Source organism: Erinaceus europaeus, chromosome 2 (genome assembly GCF_950295315.1).
Source record: "Erinaceus europaeus chromosome 2, mEriEur2.1, whole genome shotgun sequence".
Lineage (NCBI taxonomy): Eukaryota > Metazoa > Chordata > Mammalia > Eulipotyphla > Erinaceidae > Erinaceus > Erinaceus europaeus.
Window position 1 is genome coordinate 121,458,197 of NC_080163.1, and position 6,000 is coordinate 121,464,196.

General features: G+C 48.9%; 1 long non-coding RNA gene across 1 annotated transcript in view; it reads left to right on the top strand.

Moving 5' to 3' along the window:
• The window catches only part of LOC132536738 (uncharacterized), a 49,034-nt gene extending 45,306 nt beyond the window's left edge, over positions 1-3,728 (top strand). The window contains exon 4 of the long non-coding RNA XR_009548242.1: positions 3,283-3,728. This is a non-coding gene — a long non-coding RNA (uncharacterized LOC132536738). The remainder of the gene's footprint in view (positions 1-3,282) is intronic.
• The last annotated feature ends 2,272 nt before the right edge of the window (positions 3,729-6,000 follow it).

A 6,000-nucleotide genomic window follows, 5' to 3' on the forward strand; every position in this document is an offset into this window, starting at 1 on the left:
GTGTCCTGTCCACTTAGGACAACTGAGGTAGGCTCCTGGGTGTGGGGGATGGGGGACACTCAAGGCCCCCCATCAGCAGCCAGGCAAGGCCCACCTGGCAGCTTGGTCAGACTCCTGCTATAGAGGCCTCCTTCCTCCATGGCCATGAAATAGATGGGCTTAGAGGATTGAGGGGCTTCCCAAAGTTTCCCTACTTCAGATGCTGAAGGGAGACACTTGCCAAAGGGTGCACATGGAGCTTGAGTGGAGTGTGGCACAGGGCACACACTGTATGCTGTTTCCAGAGAACAGTCTGTACTCCAGATAGGTTATTTGCACAGGGAGCAGCCTGCTCCGCCACACCTGGACACCCCCTTCCTGCTCCTTTGGAGTCAAAGGTGTAAGCTTATGGAGCCAGCAAGGGCTGATTGTGATGGGCAGAGTTTTTTGGGGTTTTTTTGTTTTTTTTTCCCACCAGGCTTTTTGCTGGGGCTTTGTACCTGCATGATTCCACTGCTCCCAATAATTTTGCTTTTCTCTAGAGAAAGAGAGAGGCAGAGAGGAGGAGGAAAGACCTGCAGCCCTGCTCCACTGCTCATGAGGTTCCCGCTACACCTCCCACCATAGGCTCTTCCATGTGGTGTCCTGGTGCTTGATCCCAGGTGCTCGCCTGTGGTAATAGACACTTCTGGATACATTTGCAGGTTGTGCAAACACCACCACTGCATCATTCTGAAACATTTTGTTACCCCCTAAAAGAAACCCCATGTCCTTCAGTGTCTGCAACCAACTAAACCCCCCACCCACCCACATACACTGGTCCCTGGGGACATCAGACACACTGTGAGTCTACATAGAGCTTCTGAAATCCTGGTAAACATCAGTGTGCTCACACAGCAGGCAGGACTGTGGGGTCTAGATCCTTCCCAGAGTGCTGTGTTCAGCCTGCAAGAGCCTGAGCTCCACTTTATGGCCGAGTGACACCTACTCCACAGGCAAACTCCCATCCAGGCTTCCACAGTTGCGCATTTGGAGGTGAGGAGTGCTGTCTTTGTAGGGACATTCTCAACTGGCTAAGGTGGACACCCTGCCACGGAGTAACTGAGTATCTCCATTTCTGGGAGCAGAGAGAGCCTTGGCATGTGTGACTGCACCGCTTGGACACCACTTCTCATTCAGATAGAGACACAGAGGGGTGGGGAGAGACACCACAGCACTGGAATTTTTTGCAGTGCCGTGACATATCCTATGTGGTGCCAGGGCTTGAATCTCGGTTGCACACAGTAACTGGAGAGAGCTTTTTCTGCAGTGCCTCCATGTTTAATTTTTCAGGAAGTAACACCCCCCACACACACACACTGTTTTCCCCTAACTGTTCCTTTTTTCACTCCCTTGACAGTGTACGTAGGCCCTGACTTCTCTGTGTCCTTTCAAACACTGGTGTTGTCCAGTCTATCCATGCTGGTTATGGTGGTAGTCCTGGAGTATCTTCTTACTGCTTTTAACTCCCCTCTTCCTCTTCTTTCTCCTCCTCTTCCTCCTGCTCCTCCTCCTCCACCTTCTCCTCATCTTCTTTTAATGTGATGCTGGGGATAAACTACATGCTCTCCTGACCCCTTAATATTTGTCTTCTCCTTATTTTCCTTTTTTTAATTTTCCCTCAGAGCTGAGGTCTTGCATGATTTCACACTCTCAAGCCAACTGTTTCACTCAAAGAGACTGAGAGAAAGTCACCACAGCCCCAGAGCCTCCCCCGACACCATAACACCATAACCCTGCTTCTCGGGGACTGGGTGGGGGCACCTTGAACTGCCTTGCTGTCCCCTTTCACAGATGAGGAAACTGAGGCCTGTGTGGCTGTTAACAGTAGTTTTGGGGTGGCAGTGGGTAGAGAGATTGGATTGGAACCCAGCAATTTGACTATGGCAACCCCCCTAAAAAAAAAAGCAGGCATAGAAGGGGCCCAGTTCAGAGTCATCAGGAGTCACAAACACGGGTGTGTGGATGTTCAGAAGGTGGTGTGAGTGACAGCAGGCCTCCTTTCTGAGGGTATGTTCTTTCTTAGGGGGGAGGATACAGTATGTGAATAAAACACAATGAAAAGAAGAGCTTGAGCACACATGATACCAAGCATAGGAACCTGGGTTTGAGCCTGTCGGGAAACTGTGAAGATGTGGTAGCGCCTGGCAGGGCTTGACCTGAATAGTGTGTCTATCTTGTCAGTCTCTTTCTCTACTGAGAGGTTGAGCAAGATGTGATAGGAGTAACCCCAAAGGTTTGTCCTGTCTTGTCAGACTCCCTGTCTCACAAAGCACCCTGCATTCCTGATACTATGGCCATTAGATAAATAGGAAATGGGAGATGTTGGGAAATTGTGAGGAGCCTCACAAAGCACCCTGCCATTTTCTGCCTCCAGGAGCCTGACATTCCTTAAAACATTAAGCCAGCTCCCCCTGCTCCACCCTGAATTTCTGATACTATGGCCTAGCTACATAATCATTGTTTTGCCTGAAAGATCCCCACCCATTCCATTCCTTTGTTCTATGTTCTTTCTACCCTCAAGACCCTCCCTGCCTCCAGGGTATTATTAATCCCACCAGTTGAAACCCTCACAAGAGTTGCTAAGGAAGTTCCTACCTTTCCAGCCCCTTTTGCCTTTCTCTGCCCCTTTCCTAGCCATTTCTGTTTCTGACTTGCCACTTCCAGGTCTGCCCTTTAAAAGCCTTGGCTCTCTGATCAATAAAGAATTGCATTTGCTGCCACGAGCTTGCTGCCATGTGTCATCTCCCTCACGTCGCTGAGTGAGTAGCAGCCCAGGCTGGCTCTGGTCGCATTCTCTCCAACCTAGAGAGTACACACCCTGGAAGAGGCACCCCCACGCTAGCCCAGCATGAGCTCCAACTCCCCACCTGCAGGGCAGAAGCTTCACCAGCGGTGAAGCAGGTCTACAGGTCTCCTCCTCTTTTTTCTCCCTTCCCTCTTTAATTTCTCTCTGATCTATCAAATATAATAGAAAGAAAAATACAGGGAAAAAGACCTCTGGGAGCAGTGAGTTTTTAGTGCCAACACAGATCCCCAGCAATAACCTTGGCAATTAAAAAAAGGGGGAGGTGAGGTTGGCAATAATGCAGTGGGTTAAGCAAACATGGCAGCAAGCACAAGGACAGGTGTAAAGATCCCACCTGCGGGGGGGGGGGGGTTGCTTCACAGGTGGTGAAGCAGGTCTGCAGGTGTGTCTATCTTTCTCTCCCCTCTCTGTATTCCCCTACTCTCACGATTTCTCTTTGTCCTGTTCAACAACAGCAGCAGCAGTAGCAACAATGGAAAAAGATGACCCTCCAGGAGTGCTTTGTTGTGATTGTTTCTGGATCTATGCACAGTTCAGCTCTGGCTCTCAGCGGTGCCAGGGATGGAACCAGGGACCTCTAGAATGCAAGTTCTGCTTATTGTCCTTGTGTCATTGCCCCGAAGGCATATTTTTAAGAAACATCCTTACATGGCAAAACAATAAGCGGCAATCCTCTGTTGGTCCCTAAAACTAAGGGAGAAACAAAAAAAGTGGATTCTAGCCCCAGCAATAACCCTGGAGGCAAAAATAAATAAAATAAAAAAATTAAAAATCTCTCTAACACAGTTGGGGAGGTGTACTTCAGTGGAGCACAGGACTTGCAGCTATCTCTCACATGTACTCATAAAATGAAAGAACGTTTTACAAATAAAAAGTGACAAATAAAAGGATGCTGCCTTTACCTTGGTTTCCCATTGTCTTTCATTTTCTGGGGTGCAATGGGGTGGGTGGGTAGAGGTTTGGAGACAAGCACCTAGTTCTAGGTCCCCCCATCAGGGAACTGAGTCCCCCATGCCTAAGTTTCCTTGTTTGGAGACCAGGGATTAAGCCCCTGAGAGCTGTTTCCCTAGAAGATTCACTCACTAAAGTGGAAAGCCCATCTGCCCCTTGAGTGCCACCAGGGCCGATGGGACAGTGAGAAACGCCAGCTCCTTGGTAGAAACCAGGAGGGAGGGCCAGCAGGACTCATCTGGGAGGGCACCTGCTTTGCTCTGCCCGTGACCCAGGTTCCAGCCTGGACCCCACTGCACTGGAGAAAGCCTCAGTTCTGTTCTCTCTCTCTCAGTAAGTCACCCTAGAGCAGCGCAGTCTCAATCACAATAACAAAAATAAACCCTTATCCCCATGTGCCCCACCCCCACCCCAAGCCATTTCTGACCCCTTAGCAGGCGGTGGGGGGAGTGGGAGTGGGATTAGAATTAGAAGTCCTTGGGAGTCGGGCAGTAGCACAGCGGGTTAAGTGCACGTGGAGCAAAAAGCAAGGACCCACATAAAGATCCTGGTTTGAGCCCCTGGCTCCCCACCTGCAGGGGAGTTGTTTCACAAGCAGTGAAGCAGGTCTGCAGGTGTCTGTCTTTCTCTCCCCCTCTCTGTCTTCCCCCACTCTCTCCATTTCTCTCTGTCCTAACCAACAACAATGACATCAATAACAATAATAACTACAACAACAATAAGGACAAGGGCAACAGAAGGGAAAATAAATAAATATAAAAATATTTAAAAAAAAAAAAAGAATTAGAAGTCCTTGGTTAACATGTCTTTTTTTTTCTCCCTTAGTTTTAGGGACCAACAGAGCATTGCCACTTACTGTTTTGCCATGTAAGGATGTTTCTTTAAAATACACCCTCAGGGCAACGACACAAGGACAATAAGCAGGACTTGCATTCAAGAGGTTCCTGGTTCCATCCCTGGGACCGCTGAGAGCCAGAGCTGAACTGTGCATAGATCCAGAAACAATCACAACAAAGCACTGAACATTCAAATCCCTCTGCCAGTCACAGCCATTTTGTACCAAACAAGATGCACATGGCCTCCAAATGCAAAAGAGGAAGCAGAGCAGAATTTTTATTTATTTATTTAATTTATTGGATAGAGACTGCCAAAAGTCAAGAGTGAAGGGGAAGACAGAGACACCTGCAGCACTGCTTCACCATTTGCAAAGCTTTCCTCCTACAGATGGGGACCAGGGGCTTGACCTCAAATCCTTGTGCATTATAACATATGCACTCAATCAGGTGTGCCACCACCAGGACCCAGTGTAGCATTTTTAAACCCGGAATCAGCCCTATGTGGAGGAATGCTCTGATCTGTTCCCCAAGCGCTTCCCCTGCTGGGCTGCCTGGGGCTCTGGTGTGTGAGCAGCATGTGGGGGTCCCCCTGGCCACGCTTCCCACCTACAGCTGTTCTGGAGACGTGCTGGAGGGGGCCTGGGAATGAGGGTGCTGGCTCCCTGATTGGTGTGTGTTGGGGGGATGCCTTGGAGATAACATCCTCAGACCTGTGAGTTCCACACAAAGGCACTGAGTATCCTTGTGGAGCCCTCCCCACCTCTCAGGAGTGCTCTCAGCTGCAAGCCTGGCTTTTCCCCATTAGGAATGTCACTTGTCCCCTTGGTATAATTATTCCTTATGCCTCAATGCCACTGCACTAGAAAATCAGCTGGGTAAATTGGGGACAGCTTGCTCTGCAGTGTGGCCCCAGGGTCAGGAAATTCCTTGGTACAGTAAGCACTTAGTCTATATTGGTTCCATAACTGACCAAGTCCTATAAATAAGCACACTTTGGGGAGTATTAGGCAGCCATTAAAAATATGAGGCCAGCAAAAACAACAACAACAAAATGATGGCAGCATTGATAATAGTTGAGTTTGCCACGTTATGCTGCCCTATCTTTATCATTTGTTCCGTGGATTTAAAATCCTTAAATGATAAAACTGAGTGCAGAGAGTATGTGTCATTTATAGAAACAACAAAATCATTGCAACAGCCAGGGAGGAGGCAGCACCATGGATGAAGTGTTGAGCCCCTGAGCATGAGGTCCTGGGTTCAAGCCCTGGCATCATATGTGCCAGAGTGATGCTCTGGTCCTCTGTCTCATTCTCACTAATTAACAAATCGATTGTCAAGGCCTGTACCCCAGTGTGACTGTCAGGGACCCTTTCCTTCTGGGATTTC